The sequence below is a fragment of the Triticum urartu genome, chromosome 2 (genome assembly GCF_003073215.2).
Source record: "Triticum urartu cultivar G1812 chromosome 2, Tu2.1, whole genome shotgun sequence".
NCBI classification, from domain to species: domain Eukaryota; kingdom Viridiplantae; phylum Streptophyta; class Magnoliopsida; order Poales; family Poaceae; genus Triticum; species Triticum urartu.
Window position 1 is genome coordinate 612,943,480 of NC_053023.1, and position 20,917 is coordinate 612,964,396.

At 45.3% G+C, this 20,917-nt stretch overlaps 1 pseudogene; it reads left to right on the forward strand.

Moving 5' to 3' along the window:
- The window catches only part of LOC125533780, a 73,713-nt pseudogene extending 53,010 nt beyond the window's left edge, over nt 1–20,703 (forward strand).
- The last annotated feature ends 214 nt before the right edge of the window (nt 20,704–20,917 follow it).

Sequence of the window (20,917 nt, forward strand, 5' to 3'; positions counted from 1 at the left end):
TATGGCGAATGGCATGAACACACTCATAAGCAACTAAAACATTATCCGTGATGAGGCGCCCCGGCACAAAAGCACTCTGTTCCTCCGAGATAAGAACTGGCAGGATGCTTTTTAACCTGTTGGCAAGAACCTTTGTTGCAATCTTATAAAGCACATTACACAAACTAATCGGCCGAAACTGGGATAGCAAATCCGGAGAGTTGACCTTAGGAATCATGACAATCACTGTAGCATTAAAACCCTCTGGGGTAGCTGTTCCACTCAGAAAATCACGAACTGCCCCACAGATATCATCACGAAGCAATGACCAGTGTCGCTGATAAAAGAGCGCGGGGAGCCCGTCCGGCCCCGGAGCTTTAGTCGGACCCATCTGAAATAGAGCCGTCTCTATTTCAGAGTCCGAAATCGGTGCGGACAGTGTTGTGTTCATCTCCTCAGTAACTGCCCATTGGATATTCTGCGGCACCTCCTCCGCCCCTACCGACCCCTCCGAAGTGAACAAATCCTCATAGAATGATGCTGCCATAGCTCTCATCTCCTCATCCACTGTGCATCTTGTTCCATCTGCCCGCCTCAATGCCTTGATCGTGTTCTTCCTCTTACGATGCGAAGCCCGGTTCTGAAAGTATTTAGTGTTTTTATCTCCCGCTTTAAGCCAATCCACTCTCGAGCGATGTCTATACATTATTTCTTCTCTCTCATACACTTCCCTTAGCTGCTCTTCCGATTCCCGGACCTCATGTTGATAGCCAGACTTGAGCGCTCGCTCCTTTGCTTCCAATAGTTGTGCTTTCAACTGTTTTATTTTCCTTCTGATTGAACCAAACACCTCTCTCGCCCACCGCTGAATAGACCCCGTCATTCTTCCCAGTCTTTCCCATACCGCCCTCACTCCTTCCTCTCCTGTGCTTGATGCTTCCCAAGCCTATGCGATCATCGTCTCGTACTGCTCATGACGGGTCCAGGCTTCTTCAAACCTAAACGGTCTGTCCCCCACTCCGGTACGAATTGGAGCCGTCTCCATTATCCGCACTAGGAGGGCTTGGTGGTCCGATTCTTCAGAAAGCAGATGCTCCACAGACATCTCAGGAAATATTCCTAAGAAACCATCGTTGCTAGTAGCACGGTCCAACCGGACCTGAATGTTATCCTGTCCATCTCTTCTATTGTCCTATGTATAGGGGTACCCAGTAAAACCGAGATCAGCCAGGCCGCGGTCGGCAAGACAGTCTCTGAAATCCTTCATTTGATTGAAACACCTTGGATTTCCCCCAACTTGATCCACGCGGAAGAGGGCCTCGTTGAAGTCACCAACACAAAGCCAGGGTAGATTGTCTTGGGCACGCAAGAAACGAATGGCATCCCGTGATTTTTTACGAAGTTCCATTTTAGGCTCCCCATAGAATCTAGTGATTCTATGGAGCTTACCCTCCCAAACCACCTCTGCATCAATGAAGTATTGGCACCATGGCCTCACCTTAACCTGAACATGATCCCTCCACCACAACGCCAAACCCCCACTTCTTCCATTGCAACTCACAGCAACTCCACTAGTGAAACCCAAACTCCATTTCAAACGCTCCATCGCTCTCGCTGATTTTTTTGTTTCTGAAAGGAAAACCACCGCTGGGTTGTGAGATCGTATAAGATCTCGAAGTTCGCCAACTGTTGAGTCCAACCCCAATCCCCGACAGTTCCAGGCAAGGAGATTCATTGTGTTCGGCGTCCCTGAGCACCAGGGTCCGACGCTTCATCGTCTCTGTCCCGGATGCGATCAAACACTGAGGCAGTTTTCTGCCTTGTATCACGAATTAACTCATCCTCCCCACTCCTCACTTCTACTTCACCTTTCGCTCTCCACACCTGCTTCGGCCCCCTCTTTCTACTGCCACCATCCCTCCACGTGTATGGCTCCGATTGGTATCTCTGACGATAGTCTAACCTCTCCTTTCTCACGTAATAGCCATGACGTCGGCCTAGGGTCCCATGCATGTCGCCCCCCCAGTGGGTCGACCCGATCCGCTTCTGCATGGCGCCCGTTAGAGCCACCCCCCACGTGAATCCTGCTATAATCATTGCTTCTTTCCTGCTCCCTCCATTCGCGCCCCGCCTCCATGTGGCCACCTCTCTGGCTTCCCGGGCGCTGTTCCATGAGCTTACTCCTCATCTCCTTCTCCCTCCTAGCTTCAAGGTTGTCCCTGAGGTCATGCCCTCGCCTCGTTTCCATCTTGCCTCTAGCTCTGCTGGGACTAGTTACCTCACCACCCCCTTGTTTTGAGCGATCGCCAGTGTGACCGTCCGAGGTACGTGAGAATTTAGACTGCAGATTCCTCTTTGTAGGCACGTCCCTAGCTCTGGAATGCACGGGGTTGTTGTTAGCCACCTCACCAGCGTGAGAGCTACCCTGCCTGTTATTGCTACACGTCCCTCCTCCTTTCGACCCCTCTTTGCCTGAGTTGTTCCTCCGTGGAGAAGCCCTAAGCCAGCCCCCCCCCCCATTGAAACGACGAGTCAACTGGGGGCTCACATCCCCCCCCCCCTCATGAACAAGTCTTCCACGGTCAAGACAAAAATGCGGGATTTTCTCATAGTAAAAGTCAAACCATGTCTTCTCCTTATCATCCTTCTTCTTCTTCAGATAGATGCCCCTAACCAACGGTTCAAACACAGAGATCTTAGTCCGTACACGAAAGTACTGACCTCTAGCAATGCCATCTTTATCCACATCAACTCTGACTGTCTCTCCCAACCAATCTCCCAAGGCCTTACCAAACACTTCCGTCCTCTTGTCCGGTGGCAGATCCAAGATCCTTACCCACACATCAATTTTATCAAAGATCATCTCAGACGGTCTTTTATTTCCTTCATACTTCTTCATCACCAGGACACTAAAATCAAACTGCCATGGGCCATTGTAAATGGCATGCCTGTAGTCACCCTCTGATCCAAAGTGCACTTCAAAGATATTCGGGCCGATCTCCGCAAATTTAGCTTCTTTATGCAGACCCCAAGCTCTCGACATTGTCTTCTCAACTACTGACATCTTCATCGGATGGGGAGAACAGACTTTACCTGCAGCAGACCATCGGTAATCCTTACGGACTTGCGGACTTGGATCTTCAAAGACAAACCCCTCCTCTTCCTTGTCCATAAGCACCATGCTCTGCTCCCTGTGGCTTGACTTAGCCACGGTCACGGTCTTGGCGGTCTAGTAATTAACTAAGCTCTCTCGAAACTAATTTTGTTCCTTCACAGGGAGGAGTTCGACTACTACGCGAACGTGTGATTCAAAGCGTTCGGCGACCGGGTCAAGTTCTGGACCACGCTCAACGAGCCCAACCTCTTCACCAAGTTCGCCTACATGCTGGGCCACTACCCGCCCAAGCACTGCTCCCGGCCGTTCGGGAACTGCAACAGCGGCAACTCTCATCGGGAGCCCTACGTCGCCGCCCATAACATGATCATGTCACATGCCGCCGCCGTCGACAACTACAAGAGGAATTATCAGGTGAACCCAACAGACATACTTGCTCTGTCGCCGAGGGCTTTATTGGCACTGGATGGCCATTTCAGTGGGCCTTTGTCTTAGCTGTTCTGAACTTCTGATACATGCTAGGCAACCCAAGGCGGTTCGATCGGGATCGTCATCGCCATGAAATGGTATGAGCCGCTGACCAACTCCACAGAGGATATCCTGGCTGCAAGACAGGCGTTGTCCTTTGAGGTGGACTGGTAGGTCCTTCCTTCTTTCACCTTCTGTGCAACATGAAGCATTTCCCGCAAAAAAAGAACATGAAGCATGGCATTTTTAATGTTCACAATAGCTTTACACCCAAAAAAATTTTGTTAGTACTATGACATTTTTAATGTTCCTTTTTCTTCTACAGGTTTTTGGATCCGTTATTCTTTGGTGACTATCCAAGAGAAATGCGTGAGATGCTGTCATCAAACTTACCAAAGTTCACCTCCGAGGAGAAGAGGTTACTGCAGAACAAGGCGGATTTTATTGGGGTAAACCATTACACGGCAATCTATGCCAAGGATTGCGTCTCTTCTCCATGCGACCTTAAGAGTTACGAGGGAAATGCGCTGGTCCAAGCTGTAGGTGAAAGGGACGGTGTGGCAATTGGAAGACCAGTAAGAACTGCCTCCATCCGTTACCATCCTATACATTCTCTTCTCTCTTTGACATGTTTGTTTATATGGTGATCAACCTTGCAGACTGCATTCCATGGTTACTACGATGTTCCGGAAGGTATGGAGCTGATCGTTAAGTATGTCAGTCAGAGATACGAGAACACGCCTGTGTACGTTACTGAAAATGGTGACTGGCAAGGGAGGGCAATTAGGAATTCACAATGCGTTCAGAAGAATGCCTGAAGATTGAAAAGTTTCCGGCGCCTCCTAATTTGCTTCTGCATGTTTGCAAAGACCATGTGTTCCCTTACGCCTTATTTATTCCAGGCTACTCGCAGTCCAGCGATAACAGTACGGAGGATTTGATCAATGACGTTGGAAGGGTGAACTACCTGCAGGGTTATCTCACATGTATCTCTTCAGCAGTCAGGTGAGATGTGCAACCATTTGCGATCATCATGCACATTAACATTATCTACGAGTAAATTGCAAAAAACCACCATATTTGGGGACGCGAAATCAAAAAACCACCACCTTTCGTTTTTTTTTTTTTTGCAAAAAACCGCCACTTTTGTGCTAACAGTTTGCAAAAAACGTTGATTACTCTATCAGTCCCGTCTGAGGGCAAACCTGACGTCCAGGGCCCGCTGTCAGGTGCCACGTGGCCTGTGCGCACACGACGCCCGTCAAGCGCCGTTAGACGGCGCAAGAGAAAACCCTACCGGGTCGAACCCGGTCGACCATTCCCCCCACTCCCCCCAAATCCCACCGCGCCGCCTCCTTCCCGCTCACCCCCGTCGTGTTCACCCATGGCCGCCGACGGCGGCGGCGGCGGCTCTGCCGGAGATGGCAGGGACGACCGCGGGAACTCCTCTTCCCTCGACGACGGGGACAAATCTTTCTCCCACGTTCAGTGTGCACGCACGCTCGTCCCTGGTGCGGCCGCGTGCGACGCTGGAGATGAGCGCCCCCAGGAACCCGGCAGCTACGACATCGAGATGTCAGCGGTGGCAAGGTTGGCGCAGCTCTGGAAGGCGAATCCGCATAACAGCCACAACTTCACTTCTGGTCTCGGCGGCGTAGAGTGAGTTCGGTGTCGCTGTCTGTACATTTATTTGCACTATGTGTTAGAAATTAGGGTTTCCACTGCTGCTTAGGAACTATGGTTTATAAATTTGTGTTGTCACTGCTGTTTACGAACTATGGTTTATAAATCTGTGTCGCTATTTCTACAGTTTAGGAACAAGGGTTTAGAAATATTGGTTTCAGATGTGAACAAGCTGTCCAAATTTTTTGTTGAGGATAATTACTGTAATTTGGTTCACTAGATTTCAGTTAACTGAACTGAATTTAATCAATTTATTGATTCTGCAATATTGAAAACTTAAATTGGAGAGAAATATAAGTTAACTGATTTGGTATTGCTTCAGTGTACTGTTAACTACATTTATGTGAATATGGTATATACTGAATTTAGAGTAGATTGAATTGTCAGTTAACTTATTTGGTGTTGATGTAATGTACTGTTAACTGAATTACAATGAGCTGAATATATTGTTAACGTAATATGATGTGCTCTGTTTTGTGTTTGCAGTCTGGATGATGACATATGGGATGTTCGGTTTCATTTCCATGGCTGTGACAATTTGGAAAGGACCTTATTGAAGGAAATATGCCCTAGAGGCAATAATAAAGTTATTATTTATTTCCTTATATCATGATAAATATTTATTATTCATGCTAGAATTGTATTAACCGGAAACATAATACATGTGTGAATACATAGACAAACAGAGTGTCACTAGTATGCCTCTACTTGACTAGCTCGTTAATCAAAGATGGTTATGTTTCCTAACCATGAACAAAGTGTTGTTATTTGATTAACGAGGTCACATCATTAGTTGAATGATCTGATTGACATGACCCATTCCATTAGCTTAGCACCCGATCGTTTAGTATGTTGCTATTGCTTTCTTCATGACTTATACATGTTCCTATGACTATGAGATTATGCAACTCCCGTTTGCCGGAGGAACACTTTGGGTGCTACCAAACGTCACAACGTAACTAGGTGATTATAAAGGAGCATTACAGGTGTCTCCAAAGGTACATGTTGGGTTGGCGTATTTCGAGATTAGGATTTGTCACTCCGATTGTCGGAGAGGTATCTCTGGGCCCTCTCGGTAATGCACATCACATAAGCCTTGCAAGCATTACAACTAATATGTTAGTTGTGAGATGATGTATTACGGAACGAGTAAAGAGACTTGCCGGTAACGAGATTGAACTAGGTATTGGATACCGACGATCGAATCTCGGGCAAGTAACATACCGATGACAAAGGGAACAACGTATGTTGTTATGCGGTCTGACCGATAAAGATCTTCGTAGAATATGTAGGAGCCAATATGGGCATCCAGGTCCCGCTATTGGTTATTGACCGGAGACGTGTCTCGGTCATGTCTACATTGTTCTCGAACCCGTAGGGTCCGCACGCTTAAGGTTACGATGACAGTTATTATGAGTTTATGCATTTTGATGTACCGAAGGTTGTTCGGAGTCCCGGATGTGATCACGGACATGACGAGGAGTCTCGAAATGGTCGAGACATAAAGATTGATATATTGGAAGCCTATATTTGGACATCGGAAGTGTTCCGGGTGAAATCGGGATTTTACCGGAGTACCGGGAGGTTACCGGAACCCCCCGGGAGCCATATGGGCCTTCATGGGCCTTAGTGGAAAGGAGAAAGGGGCAGCCCAAGGTGGCTGCGCACCTCCCCCCTCCCCTAGTCCTATTAGGACTAGGAGAGGTGGCGGCCCTCCTCTCTCTCTTTCCCCCTCGGGGAATCCTAGTCCAACTAGGATTGGGGGGGAGTCCTACTCCCGGTAGGAGTAGGACTCCTCCTGCGCCCTCCTCCTGGCCGGCGGCCCCCTCCCCCTTGGCTCCTTTATATACGGAGGCAGGGGCACCTCTAGACACACAAGTTGATCCTTGAGATCGTCCCTTAGCAGTGTGCGGTGCCCCCTGCCACCATATTCCACCTCGATCATATTGTAGCGGTGCTTAGGCGAAGCCCTGTGACGGTAGAACATCAAGATCGTCACCACGCTGTCGTGCTGACGAAACTCCTCCCCGACGCTTTGCTGGATCGGAGTCTGGGGATCGTCATCAAGCTGAACGTGTGCTCGAACTCGGAGGTGCCGTAGTTTCGGTGCTTGATCGGTCGGATCGGGAAGACGTACGACTACTTCCTCTACGTTGCGTCAACGCTTCCGCAGTCGGTCTACGTGGGTACGTAGACAACACTCTCCCATATCATTGCTATGCATCACATGATCTTGCGTGTGCGTAGGAAATTTTTTGAAATTACTACGAAACCCATCAGTGGCATCCAAGCCTAGGTTATTTATGTTGATGTTATATGCACGAGTAGAACACAAGTGAGTTGTGGGCGATATAAGTCATACTGCTTACCAGCATGTCATACTTTGGTTCGGTGGCATTGTTGGACGAGACGACCCGGACCAACATTACGCGTACGCTTACGCGAGACCGGTTTCCCCGACGTGCTTTGCACATAGGTGGCTTGCGGGCGACTGTCTCTCCAACTTTAGTTGAACCAAGTATGGCTAAGTCTGGTCCTTGCGAAGGTTAAAACGGAGTCTATTTGACAAACTATCGTTGTGGTTTTGATGCGTAGGTGAGATTGGTTCTTGCTTAAGCCCGTAGCAGCCACGTAAAACTTGCAACAACAAAGTAGAGGACGTCTAACTTGTTTTTGCAGGGCATGTTGTGATGTGATATGGTCAAGACATGATGCTGAATTTTATTGTATGAGATGATCATGTTTTGTAACCGAGTTATCGGCAACTGGCAGGAGCCTTATGGTTGTCGTTTTATTGTATGCAATGCAATCGCGATGTAATGCTTTACTTTTATCACTAAGCGGTAGCGATAGTCGTAGAAGCACAAGCTTGGCGAGACGACAACGATGCTACAATGGAGATCAAGGTGTCACGCCGGTGATGATGGTGATCACGACGGTGCTTCGGAGATGGAGATCACAAGCACAAGATGATGATGGCCATATCATATCACTTATATTGATTGCATGTGATGTTTATCCTTTTATGCATCTTATCTTTCTTTGATTGACGGTAGCATTATAAGATGATCTCTCACTAAATTATCAAGAAGTGTTCTCCCTGAGTATGCACCGTTGCGAAAGTTCTTCGTGCTGAGACACCACGTGATGATCGGGTGTGATAGGTTCTACGTTCAAATACAACGGGTGCAAAACAGTTGCACACGCGGAATACTCAGGTTATACTTGACAAGCCAAGCATATACAGATATGGCCTCGGAACACGGAGACCGAAAGGTCGAGCGTGAATCATATAGTAGATATGATCAACATAACGATGTTCACCATTGAAAACTACTCCATCTCACGTGATGATCGGTTATGGTTTAGTTGATTTGGATCACGTAATCACTTAGAGGATTAGAGGGATGTCTATCTAAGTGGGAGTTCTTTAATTAATTTGATTAACTGAACTTAAATTTATCATGAAACTTAGTACCTGATTAGTATCTTGCTTGTTTATGTTTGATTGTAGATAGATGGCTCGTGCTGTTGTTCCGTTGAATTTTAATGCGTTCCTTGAGAAAGCAAAGTTGAAAGATGATGGTAGCAATTACACGGACTGGGTCCGTAACTTGAGGATTATCCTCATTGCTGCACAGAAGAATTACGTCCTGGAAGCACCGCTGGGTGCCAGGCCTGCTGCTGGAGCAACACCAGATGTTATGAACGTCTGGCAGAGCAAAGCTGATGACTACTCGATAGTTCAGTGTGCCATGCTTTACGGCTTACAATCGGGACTTCAACGACGTTTTGAACGTCATGGAGCATATGAGATGTTTCAGGAGTTGAAGTTAATATTTCAAGCAAATGCCCGGATTGAGAGATATGAAGTCTCCAATAAGTTCTATAGCTGCAAGATGGAGGAGAACAGTTCTGTCAGTGAGCATATACTCAAAATGTCTGGGTATAATAATCACTTGATGCAATTGGGAGTTAATCTTCCAGATGATTGCGTCATTGACAGAATTCTCCAATCACTACCACCAAGCTACAAGAGCTTCGTGATGAACTATAATATGCAAGGGATGAACAAGACTATTCCCGAGCTCTTCACAATGCTGAAAGCTGCGGAGGTAGAAATCAAGAAGGAGCATCAAGTGTTGATGGTTAATAAGATCACTAGTTTCAAGAAAAAGGGCAAAGGGAAGAAGAAGGGGAACTTCAAGAAGAACGGCAAGCAAGTTGCTGCTCAAGAGAAGAAACCCAAGTCTGGACCTAAGCCTGAAACTGAGTGCTTCTACTGCAAGCAGACTGGTCACTGGAAGCGGAACTGCCCCAAGTATTTGGCGGATAAGAAGGATGGCAAGGTGAACAAAGGTATATGTGATATACATGTTATTGATGTGTACCTTACCAATGCTCGCAGTAGCACCTGGGTATTTGATACTGGTTCTGTTGCTAATATTTGCAACTCGAAACAGGGACTACGGATTAAGCGAAGATTGGCTAAGGACGAGGTGACGATGCGCGTGGGAAACGGTTCCAAAGTCGATGTGATCGCGGTCAGCACGCTACCTCTACATCTACCTTCGGGATTAGTATTAGACCTAAATAATTGTTATTTGGTGCCAGCGTTGAGCATGAACATTATATCTGGATCTTGTTTAATGCGAGACGGTTATTCATTTAAATCAGAGAATAATGGTTGTTCTATTTATATGAGTAATATCTTTTATGGTCATGCACCCTTGAAGAGTGGTCTATTCTTGTTGAATCTCGATAGTAGTAACACACATATTCATAATGTTGAAGCCAAAAGATGCAGAGTTGATAATGAAAGTGCAACTTATTTGTGGCACTGCCGCTTAGGTCATATCGGTGTAAAGCGCATGAAGAAACTCCATTCTGATGGAGATTTGGAACCACTTGATTATGAATCACTTGGTACTTGCGAACCGTGCCTCATGGGCAAGATGACCAAAACGCCGTTCTTCGGTACTATGGAGAGAGCAACAGATTTGTTGGAAATCATACATACAGATGTATGTGGTCCGATGAATATTGAGGCTCGTGGCGGATATCGTTATTTTCTCACCTTCACAGATGACTTAAGCAGATATGGATATATCTACTTAATGAAACACAAGTCTGAAACATTTGAAAAGTTCAAAGAATTTCAGAGTGAAGTTGAAAATCATCGTAACAAGAAAATAAAGTTTCTACGATCTGATCGTGGAGGAGAATATTTGAGTTACGAGTTTGGTGTACATTTGAAAAATTATGGAATAGTTTCGCAACTCACGCCACCCGGAACACCACAGCGTAAAGGTGTGTCCGAACGTCGTAATCGTACTTTACTAGATATGGTGCGATCTATGATGTCTCTTACTGATTTACCGCTATCGTTTTGGGGATACGCTCCAGAGACGGCCGCATTCACGTTAAATAGGGCACCATCAAAATCCGTTGAGACGACGCCTTATGAACTATGGTTTGGCAAGAAACCAAAGTTGTCGTTTCTGAAAGTTTGGGGCTGCGATGCTTATGTGTAAAAGCTTCAACCTGATAAGCTCGAACCCAAATCGGAGAAATGTGTCTTCATAGGATATCCAAAGGAAACTATTGGATACACCTTCTATCACAGATCCGAAGGCAAGACTTTTGTTGCTAAATTCGGAAACTTTCTAGAGAAGGAGTTTCTCTCGAAAGAAGTGAGTGGGAGGAAAGTAGAACTTGATGAGGTAACTGTACCTGCTCCCTTATTGGAAAGTAGTACATCACAGAAAACTGTTTCTATGACACCTACACCAGTTAGTGAGGAAGCTAATGATAATGATCATGAAACTTCTGATGAAAATACTACTGAACCTCGTAGATCAACCAGAGTAAGATCCGCGCCAGAGTGGTACGGTAATCCTGTTCTGGAAATCATGCTACTAGATCATGATGAACCTACGAACTATGAAGAAGCGATGGTGAGCCCAGATTCCGCAAAATGGCTTGAAGCCATGAAATCTGAGATGGGATCCATGTATGAGAACAAAGTATGGACTTTGGTTGACTTGCCCGATGATCGGCAAGCAATTGAGAATAAATGGATCTTCAAGAAGAAGACTGACGCTAACGGTAATGTTACTGTCTACAAAGCTCGACTTGTCGCAAAAGGTTTTCGACAAGTTCAAGGGGTTGACTACAATGAGACATTCTCACCCGTAGCGATGCTTAAGTCTGTCCGAATCATGTTAGCAATTGCCGCATTTTATGATTATGAAATTTGGCAGATGGATGTCAAAACTGCATTCCTGAATGGATTTCTGGAAGAAGAGTTGTATATGATGCAACCAGAAGGTTTTGTCGATCCAAAGGGAGCTAACAAAGTGTGCAAGCTCCAGTGATCCATTTATGGACTGGTGCAAGCCTCTCGGAGTTGGAATAAACGCTTTGATAGTGTGATCAAAGCATTTGGTTTTATACAGACTTTCGGTGAAGCCTGTATTTACAAGAAAGTGAGTGGGAGCTCTGTAGCATTTCTGATATTATATGTGGATGACATATTACTAATTGGAAATGATATAGAATTTCTGGATAGCATAAAGGGATACTTGAATAAGAGTTTTTCAATGAAAGACCTCGGTGAAGCTTCTTACATATTAGGCATAAAGATCTATAGAGATAGATCAAGACGCTTAATTGGACTTTCACAGAGAACATACCTTGACAAGATTCTGAAGAAGTTCAAAATGGATCAAGCAAAGAAAGGATTCTTGCCTGTGTTACAAGGTGTGAAGTTGAGTAAGACTCAATGCCCGACCACTGCAGAAGATAGAGAGAATATGAAAGATGTTCCTTATGCATCAGCCGTAGGATCTATCATGTATGCAATGCTGTGTACCAGACCTGATGTGTGCCTTGCTATAAGTCTAGCAGGGAGGTACCAAAGTAATCCAGGAGTGGATCACTGGACAGCGGTCAAGAACATCCTGAAATACCTGAAAAGGACTAAGGATATGTTTCTCGTATATGGAGGTGACAAAGAGCTCATCGTAAAAGGTTACGTTGATGTGAGCTTTGACACTGATTCGGACGATTCTAAATCGCAAACCGAATACGTGTTTACATTAAACGGTGGAGCTGTCAGTTGGTGCAGTTCTAAACAAAGCGTCGTAGCGGGATCTACATGTGAAGCGGAGTACATAGCTGCTTCGGAAGCAGCGAACGAAGGAGTCTGGATGAAGGAGTTCATATCCGATCTAGGTGTCATACCTAGTGCATCGGGTCCAATGAAAATCTTTTGTGACAATACTGGTGCAATTGCCTTGGCAAAGGAATCCAGATTTCACAAGAGAACCAAGCACATCAAGAGACGCTTCAATTCCATCCGGGATCTAGTCCAGGTGGGAGACATAGAGATTTGCAAGATACATACGGATCTGAATGTTGCAAACCCGTTGACTAAGCCTCTTCCACGAGCAAAACATGATCAGCACCAAGGCTCCATGGGTGTTAGAATCATTACTGTGTAATCTAGATTATTGACTCTAGTGCAAGTGGGAGACTGAAGGAAATATGCCCTAGAGGCAATAATAAAGTTATTATTTATTTCCTTATATCATGATAAATGTTTATTATTCATGCTAGAATTGTATTAACCGGAAACATAATACATGTGTGAATACATAGACAAACAGAGTGTCACTAGTATGCCTCTACTTGACTAGCTCGTTAATCAAAGATGGTTATGTTTCCTAACCATGAACAAAGTGTTGTTATTTGATTAACGAGGTCACATCATTAGTTGAATGATCTGATTGACATGACCCCATTCCATTAGCTTAGCACCCGATCGTTTAGTATGTTGCTATTGCTTTCTTCATGACTTATACATGTTCCTATGACTATGAGATTATGCAACTCCCGTTTGCCGGAGGAACACTTTGGGTGCTACCAAACGTCACAACGTAACTGGGTGATTATAAAGGAGCTACAGGTGTCTCCAAAGGTAATGTTGGGTTGGCGTATTTCGAGATTAGGATTTGTCACTCCGATTGTCGGAGAGGTATCTCTGGGCCCTCTCGGTAATGCACATCACATAAGCCTTGCAAGCATTGCAACATAATGTAGTTGTGAGGATGTATTACGGAACGAGTAAAGAGACTTGCCGGTAACGAGATTGAACTAGGTATTGGATACCGACGATCGAATCTCGGGCAAGTAACATACCGATGACAAAGGGAACAACGTATGTTGTTATGCGGTCTGACCGATAAAGATCTTCTAGAATATGTAGGAGCCAATATGGCATCCAGGTCCCGCTATTGGTTATTGACCGGAGACGTGTCTCGGTCATGTCTACATTGTTCTCGAACCGTAGGGTCCGCACGCTTAACGTTACGATGACAGTTATTATGAGTTTATGCATTTTGATGTACCGAAGGTTGTTCGGAGTCCCGGATGTGATCACGGACATGACGAGGAGTCTCGAAATGGTCGAGACATAAAGATGATATATTGGAAGCCTATGTTTGGACATCGGAAGTGTTCCGGGTGAAATCGGGATTTTACCGGAGTACCGGGAGGTTACCGGAACCCCCCGGGAACCATATGGGCCTTAGCTTTAGTGGAGAAAGGGCTGCCCAGATGGCTGCGCGCCTCCCCCCTCCCCTAGTCCTATTAGGACTAGGAGAGGTGGCCGGCCCCCCTCCTCTTTCCCCCTCGGAATCCTAGTCCAACTAGGATTGGGGGAGTCCTACTCCCGGAAGGAGTAGGACTCCTCCTGCGCCCTCCTCCTGGCCGGCCCCTCCCCCTTGTCTCCTTTATATACGGAGGCAGGGGCACCTCTAGACACACAAGTTGATCCTGAGATCGTTCCTTAGCCGTGTGCGGTGCCCCCTCCACCATATCCACCTCGATAATATTGTAGCCGTGCTTAGGCGAAGCCCTGCGACGGTAGAACATCAAGATCGTCACCACGCCGTCGTGCTGACGGAACTCTTCCCCGACATTTGCTGGATCGGAGTCCGGGGATCGTCATCGAGCTGAACGTGTGCTAGAACTCGGAGGTGCCGTAGTTTCGGTGCTTGATCGGTCGGGCCGTGAAGACATACGACTACATCAACCGCGTTGTCACGCTTCCGCTTCCGGTCTACGAGGGTACGTAGACAACACTCTCCCCTCTCGTTGCTATGCATCACCATGATCTTGCGTGTGCGTAGGAATTTTTTTGAAATTACTACGTTCCCCAACACCTACACGTATTCGCAACATTAGTACATCAATCTTTTAGCTCTTATTGGGACAGAGGGGTATGATGAGAAGGACTCCATGTACTATGTGAAGGAAGATGGTTTAGGAATTGAAGGAATGCAGCTGATTAAATGTACTGAAGATGTAGAAGAAATGCTGGAATTATATGAGGAGAAAAGGTGTATCACTATCACAGTTATGAAAGGAAGAACATCACTTAGGCCACAGTTGCACATCAACAATGGAGATGAAGTTGAGAAGCAGATACCTATTTCAGAGATTGGTTCACCTAAAGTATTTGATATAGATGATGCAGGTGTGCTCTATCCAAGTCAGTCCAGTGAAAGAGCAGAGTGCTCTGTTCCTACTATAAGTATTTATACACAAGATTCTATTGGAGATTACCTTTTCACTCAGGAGAGCTGCAATGTGAGAAAGGGGAAGGACATTGCAGGTGTCAATGAGCTAGATGCATTTCTCAATGAGTTTGCTGATGACATGCCAGTAGTGCAAGAAGTTCAAATGGAGAAGGAGGAAATGTTTGTGGAGAAAGAAGTTACAAATGCTGACAGCTCTGAAGATGATGATGAGAGTTCAGAATCTGATTATATAGCTGGAGAGGAAGTGGATGATGATGCTGATCTCCACCAGAAAATAAAAGATTTGAAGAGGAAAAGAGAATTTGAAGGGGATTCAGAGCCAGAGGACTTGTTCTGTGAGTCTAAGGAGGAAGAGGAATTTGTTCCACCAGAACCTTTGCTTAAATTGCCAGTGAGGAGGGGCCCAACAAGTAGATCTCATTGCAGCTCTCAATCTGCACTTGAGGCTGACTATATCCCCTCAAGTGATGAAGATATATATCAACCACATCCAGATGATTCTGATGTAGAAGTGGAGGTTTATTTGCCCTCAAATGGTAGAAAATCCAGGGCAAAGAAGAGGAAGGCCAGACAATGGTATGATGAGAGCAGGTTAACCCCACAGGAGCAAATTTGCTGGCATTTGTGTTTTCTGGATGTGTACCAGTTCAGAAGAGCTTTGGTTAACTTGCATGTGACTCAAAGGAGGAATTTTCATTACCACAGAAACAACAAAGACAGGATTATAGTTGACTGTGTTGAGAAAGGATGCCCCTTTCACATGGTTGCTTCTGTAATTGGTAATGAAAAAACTTTCTGTATTAGGAAATTGCAACTAGAGCACACCTGTGCTCCATCTGGTGAGAACTGCAAGGTTCCAACAAGGTTTGTAGCAAAAGCAATTGAGGATAGCATGAGGACAGATCCTAGAGCAGGAGTTGAAACTGTCATAGAGAAGACAAAGGAGAAATTTGGTGTGGAGGTTGGAAAGAACAAGGCCTATAGGGCAAGGCAGAAAGCTCTTTCAGTTGTCCAAGGTGATCAAGAAGCACAATACACAAGGATCAGAGACTATCTACAAACTGTGTTGGACACCAACCCTGGGAGCAGATGCATTGTCACCACAAGAGTTGTGAGAGAGCACCCTAGTCCCAATCCAAGATTTCATAGACTTTTCATGTGTCTTGGAGCACAAATAGAAGGATTTTTGAAAGGGTGTAGACCTTTCATTGGTATGTTCTTGTCAGAATTATTCCACTTCATTTATTCTCTTTCATTGCATTTTTAATTTGTTCTGCTGCATTCTATTAAACCATGTTGATTTCAGGTCTGGATGGATGTTTTGTGAAGCTGAATACAGGACAACAAATATTGGCTGCTACAGGCAGAGATGGAAACAATAACATCTTTCCATTGGCCTTTGGAGTGGTTGAAAAGGAAGACACCGCAAGTTGGTCATGGTTTTTAACTCAACTAAAGATTGCTATTGGTGGAGAATGTGGACAGTTTGGGTACTACACAATAATCTCAGACAGGCAGAAGGTGAGTTGCTCCATTTGCAAATTTACTTAACCTTAGATTGCTATTCTTTGCAACCTTAGTTTGACCACCTAGTTAGCATCTTAACTTAGGTATTAATTGTTTCACCAGGGCCTTCTTAATGCCATAACACACATTTTTCCCAACTGCCCACAAAGATATTGTCTAAGGCACATTTATGCAAATTTCCAAAATGCTGGGTTTAGAGGAGATGAACTTAAGAAATATATGGATGCAGCTGCATATTCATACACTGAGGATGGTTTTAATGTTGCAATGGAAGAAATGAGGAAAGAAAGTGAGGATGCTTGGGCTTGGTTAAAGGGAATTCCTGTTGAAACATGGGCTAGACATGCTATGGACAAGAATTGTAAAACTAACCTAGTAGTTAATAACATTAGTGAGGTATTCAACAGGATGATTTTAGATATTAGAGGAAAACCCATTAAAACAATGCTTGAAGGAGTAAGGTCTAAGTTGATGGTCAAGTTTAATGAAAAGAGAATTGGGGGAGAGATTGCTAGATGGACAATTACCCCTACATATTTAGAAAAACTGGCACAGTCCAAGGAATGGGCTAGGAACTGCAAAGCTTTGATGGCAGGCCCAGATTTGTATCAAGTCAATAGTGGGGAGAAATCATATGCAGTCAATTTAAAGGATTGGACTTGTGGCTGTGGAAAATGGGACATGACAGCCATACCTTGCAATCATGCTGTCTCTGCAATTTATAAATCCAAACAGCATTCAGAAGATTTTGTGCATCAGTTCTTTAAGAAGGAAATGTATTTGGAAGCCTACAAGCCAATGATATACCCTGTTCCTGGACCTGATCTATGGACAAAAACTGCTACAAGAGACATTGACCCTCCTGTTTTCCATAAGAAGAAGGGTAGGAAACAAACAAAGAGGAGGAAGGGCAGGTTTGAAGTGCCTAAACCTAAGGAAACATCAAGGATGGGGACAATTACATGCAGTAACTGCAGCAAGCAGGGCCACAGATACACAAATTGTGAGGATGCTTTGAAGCCAGCACTTGTTGCTAGGAAGAACAAACACAAGGTACCTTGCATTACATGTGACCCTAGATAGATTTCCAAATTGTACCATTAATGCTCTGATCTGCCATTTTATTCTTGTTGCAGGAAAACAGGGGTGCACCATCTTCTGCACCAAGGGCTGCACCATCTTCTGCTGTAGCTCCATCTGCTGGATCACCAGCTGGGAGAGCACCACCAAGGGCAGCTACCTCAGCAGCTCCAGCAAGCAGGGCAAGCAGCTCAAGAGCTCCAGCAAGCAGGGCAAGCAGCTCAAGACCTCCAGCAGCAAGGGCAAGCACATCTGGTGCAGCAACAAGGAGAGCTTCAACAGCAGCAGCTACCCCAGCAGCACCCTTCTTGCCACCAAGACAGAGGAAAAAACCATCCAGGCTCAGAGATTACTTTTATGCTTCAGGGAGCTAATGCTTCCTTGTTGATCATTATTCATGTTGGTCTGATGTTGGTCTGCCTAAACTTGTTATTTTGGAACAACTTATGTTGGTCTGATGTTATGGAGCAAGAAACTCATGTAACGATCTTGTTGTTATGATACTTTATGCACTGTTATTATGATCCATATGATGTTATGCACTGTTATTACGATCCATATGATACTTTATCTTGCTTAAATGACCATGCTGAAATGATCATGGTGTTGCTAGATTTTAGCATAAGTTGATGCCATCCTCGACGGTTGTCGACGGGTAGGGTTAACCCTACATGAGTTGATGCCATCCTCGACGGTTGTCGAGGGGTAGGGTTAACCCTACATGAGTTGATGCCATCCTCGATGGTTGTCGAGGGGTAGGGTTAACCCTACATGAGTTGATGCCATCCTCGACGGTTGTCGAGGGGTAGGGTTAACCCTACATGAGTTGATGCCATCCTTGACGGTTATCGAGGGGTAGGGTTAACCCTACATGAGTTGATGCCATCCTCGACGGTTGTCGACGGGTAGGGTTAACCCTACATGAGTTGATGCCATCCTCGACGGTTGTCGAGGGGTAGGGTTAACCCTACATGAGTTGAGGCCATCCTCGGCGGTTGTCGAGGGGTAGGGTTAACCCTACATGAGTTGAGGCCATCCTCGACGGTTGCCGAGGGGTAGGGTTAACCCTACATGAGTTGGTGGCATCCTCGACGGTGCCATCAAAATTCATATTAAACTTTAACAAGTACCATCATAATTCATATTAACTTTATCAAGTGCCATCAAATACCAAAACTTGAATTACAACAAGTAGCATCACATGGCAGATTAAAATTTAACCAGTGCCATCAAATACCAAATCTTGGATTACAACAAGTAGCATCACATGGCAGATTAAAATGGAACCAGTGCCATCAAATACCAAATCTTGGATTACAACAAGTACCATAAATAAGCACCATACATAATTTTCCAACCCCCTCCTTCTATTACAGCAGTGCCATCCTACTATTATAAATAAGCACCATACATAATTATTGCAATCACTCATCACATATAGCCTTGATTCTCTTCAGCTTAGACTTGTTGGCCTCTCCATCCTTTAAAAGGTCAGATATGGCAAACTCAAGCCTTTTCTTCTGCTGATTGACTTCATCAACATGTGCATCTTTCCTCCATTTGCTAATGAGTTCAGCCTGAGTGGCCTGGATCTTCTTCAGCAGCTCTACATCTCCCTTCAGTGACATATTCTCCTTCTCAAGATCAGTCTTGATTTCATTAGCATCAGGTGCAACCTGATCAGCGCCACTTTCCTGAACACTCTTTTGTTTTGCCTGCAACAGACGCTTCTCTTCTTCTAGCAGGGCAATCACATCTTCTTTAACCTTGATCTGCTCTTGGCTCTGCTCATACATATCCCAAAGCTTGCGCAGGGCATTCTTAAGTGGCTCTGGCCATTCTGGGTCAACCCACTCAACAAGACCACAGCTGTAACCTCCCTGATTAACCAAATAAATATTACAACAAAAATTCTAATCATTTATTCAGGATTTAAGCAGTTCATATAGTTAACAAACATAATTATGCGTGTACTACTTGCTACAAGCAGCTAGAAACCATGCCAATTAAACATAATTACTCAGGATTTGACCATTCATAATTTATTTAAATAAACCACTTGTAACATCTATTGCTTCAGTTAACAATCCTAATTCTTCAGTTAACATCTACTGCTAACAGTAAGGAGTAGAAGGCAAAACAGAGTTGTATACATAATCACTAACAGTTAACAATTACTAACCTGCTCCGAACACCCCAAAAACCTACGGCGGTGTGGATGCTTTGAAATGCAACTCCCCTCTCCACCGGCGTCTTATGACTGCAGATCGGGCCTCCAGAAACAATGCCACACCATTCGGGATCCACAGTGGTCCGTGGTATCTACATTATTAGAACCAGAGAAGAACGTGACAGTCAAATACAAAATCAAATCGGTGAAATCAAACTTGAATTCGGGAAGAACCCTAACCCTAACTGACAGAGAGGAAAACTCACGTAGGGCTCCGATTCGTACGAGGGGAGAGAAATAGACGAGTCACTAGTCTCGCCGTCGTTCCAGGAAACCATGGCTGCTGTGGTCGCCGTCGGCGGCGGCGGGGGCAAGGTGCGACGGCGGGGCGGGAGCGGCGGGGTCCGACAGGCGAGGAGTGGGGAATGGCTGACCCGGTTGGGTTCGACCAGTTTGTCTTGCGCCGTCTAACGGCGCTTGATGGGCGCCGTGTGCACACAGGCCACGTGGCACCTGACAGCGGGCCCTGGACGTCAGGTTTGCCCTCAAACGGGACTGATCGAGTAATCAGCGTTTTTTGCAAACTGTTAGCACAAAAGTGGCGGTTTTTTGCAAAAAAACGAAAGGTGGTGGTTTTTTGATTTCGCGTCCCCAAATGTGGTGGTTTTTTGCAATTTACTCCATTATCTACCGGTGGCACCTTTAATAGACCATAAACCTTACTAAAAATAGTAAATCATTCAGTAGCATATGTAGTAAAAAAGGAGATTGAAGAAATGTGAATCAGCGCGTGCAACTCTGCATTCTGAATGTGTTACCTTTTTTTCTGACACAACATCCACCGGAACATCTGGCATGCTTATTACAGGAGAGGTGCAAATGTGCGTGGCTACTTCGTGTGGAGCCTCATGGACAACTTCGAGTGGGGTTTCGGTTTCACCGTGAGGTTCGGGATCTATCACGTGGATTTTGAAATGCAAGAGAGGACTCCAAAGATGTCAGGGAAGTGGTACCGAGACTTCCTCACGGGCTCTAGACCGGTCGACCAAGCACAGACGCTAAGAGCAGATTCGTGATGCTTGCAACCATTATATTGTCAGATCCGGTTACCCCTGAAATGAAACTGTCGGATCCAGTGAATATAGATATTGTTTTTTATAGGAAAAAAACAGATACTCCTAGTTTGCTACACATCGTTCCAACACTTCCCTAATAGTGTCTTTGCCTGGTATATCAACAGGCGCCCAAAACTACCACACGCGCTAAACCCCAGCGTTATTGTGCGCCAGA